This window comes from Kryptolebias marmoratus, unplaced genomic scaffold (assembly GCF_001649575.2).
Source record: "Kryptolebias marmoratus isolate JLee-2015 unplaced genomic scaffold, ASM164957v2 Scaffold180, whole genome shotgun sequence".
Taxonomy (NCBI): Eukaryota; Metazoa; Chordata; class Actinopteri; order Cyprinodontiformes; family Rivulidae; genus Kryptolebias; species Kryptolebias marmoratus.
Genome location: NW_023665914.1, coordinates 6,228 through 8,699, shown reverse-complemented (window position 1 = coordinate 8,699; position 2,472 = coordinate 6,228).

Below are 2,472 nucleotides of genomic sequence, written 5' to 3'. Positions count from 1 at the left end.
CATCACTAGTAAAATATCTCATGAACCAGAGGCCGGATGTTACTGAAACTCTCAGACAGCGTCTACGTCAAACTGATTTAAGATGGCCGCCTCAGCTAATCAACATAACACTCAGATGTTATAGTTTAGTTTAAGCTCCATTTAAGCTGCGACTGAGCGGCGGGTGATATGCATTCCCTTCCTGTTGTTTTAAATGATTCCGCCTGAAGGAAGCTGCTTTCTGATTGGCCCCCGACAAGTAAAATGAGCCAACCAGCGAAGAGGAAATGTGCCATAAACATTTAGCTGCAGATTTCTGTCATTTTCACGGAAAACTAAAAAAAAAGCACTAAAATCTGATAAATCTGAATGATGGGGAGGATATGTTGAAGGATAAGATCGATACTGATCAGATATCAGCTGTCAATCATCGGGAGGAAAACACAAACATTCTGCAGTAAACGGCCAATCAGATAAACATCACAGCAATGACGTCACTTCATCTCCGCACTGACACGCATGAGACGAGCCGCGATCATCAAAGGAGCCAAATAAAAACAACAAACAACAACAACTAGAACGAACCTGCTGCGGGAGGAGCTCCGAGTCTGCAGGAGGAGGAGGAGGAGGAGGAAGATGCTGCTGCAGCAGGAGGAGGAGGAGGAGGAGGAGGAGGAGGGGGAGGAGAGGATGCTGCTGCAGCAGGAGGAGGAGGGGGCAAGAAATCCCCGGATGTTGGTAAAATCAGCCCTGCTTTATTCATCCTAAAAACCTTAAATAGAGAGTCTCAGGAACAGGCTGGATGTCAGCAGGACACGCAGCCTGTCCCCCTCAGGGACAAATCTGAGTCCAGATATTTAGTCTCCTGTGGACAATGGTAGAAAACCTCAGATGTCTGCTTGTCTCCATTTTAGTTTAGCTGACATTCATATGGAAAGATTCAGTGTTGAAAAAAAAGTCATTACACAAGTTACACAGGAAAGAGCTTCCTCTCAGCTGATTGGTCAATGTCATGTCAATCAGAAATCCAATCCAATCAGAGAACAGATGGGCGGGCTTTACTTTAAAACTAAATCTTTGTCCAGGTTATAAATCTATTTGAAAATCACATTCGGTTACTGTAGTCTGTCTTTCGTTGATGTAGAACAATTATTTATTTCTTACAGCTAAACTTCTTCCTGTGCAATAAAAATAAAATACACAATTTCAATATTTATCTAAAAATAGATTATTTGATCACGATTCATCAGAGAAGACCCCCCCCCCCAGATGTTTTTGTTGTTGGTCAGAAAAATATAACCTTTTAGACAAAAATCTTTTTTATTGTCAGTAAAAACTGTAATGATTGACAGTTGACTGGTGAATGATTGACAGGTGACACTAAAGGCTTTCTTTATGCTGCCAAACTGCAGAAACTGAAAAAACATTATTGATTATTGATCGGCTTTGATCAGATACAAACTGTTTAAATCAATACACTCAAAGTGCTGTGGATCAATGACTGACCAATCACTGATCAATCACTGACCAATCACTGACCAGTAACTGACCAATTACTGATCAATAACTGACCAATCACTGACCAGTAACTGACAAATAACTGATCAATAACTAACCAATCACTGATCAATAACTGACCAATCACTGACCAATCACTGACCAGTAACTGACCAATCACTGAATAGTAACTGACCAGTAACTGATCAATAACTGACTAATCACTGATCAATAACTAACCAATCACTGATCAATAACTGATCAATAACTGACCAATCACTGACCAGTAACTGACCAATCACTGAATAGTAACTGACCAGTAACTGATCAATAACTGACTAATCACTGATCAATAACTAACCAATCACTGATCAGTAACTGACCAATCATTGATCAATAACTAACCAATCACTGATCAGTAACTGACCAATCACTGAATAGTAACTGACCAGTAACTGACCAATCACTGATCAATAAATAACCAATCACTGATCAGTAACTGACCAATCATTGATCAATAACTAACCAATCACTGATCAGTAACTGACCAATGATTGATCAATAACTAACCAATCACTGACCAGTAACTGACCAATCACTGATCAATAACTAACCAATCACTGACCAGTAACTGACCAATCACTGGTCAATAACTAACCAATCACTGACCAGTAACTGACCAATAACTAACCAATCACTGACCAGTAACTGACCAATCACTGATCAATAACTAACCAATCACTGATCAGTAACTGACCAATCACTGATCAATAACTGACCAATCACTGACCAGTAACTGACCAATCACTGACCAATAACTGACCAATCACTGACCAATAACTGACCAATCACTGATCAATAACTAACCAATCACTGATCAGTAACTGACCAATCACTGACCAGTAACTGACCAATCACTGATCAATAACTAACCAATCACTGATCAGTAACTGACCAATCACTGATCAATAACTGACCAATCACTGATCAATAACT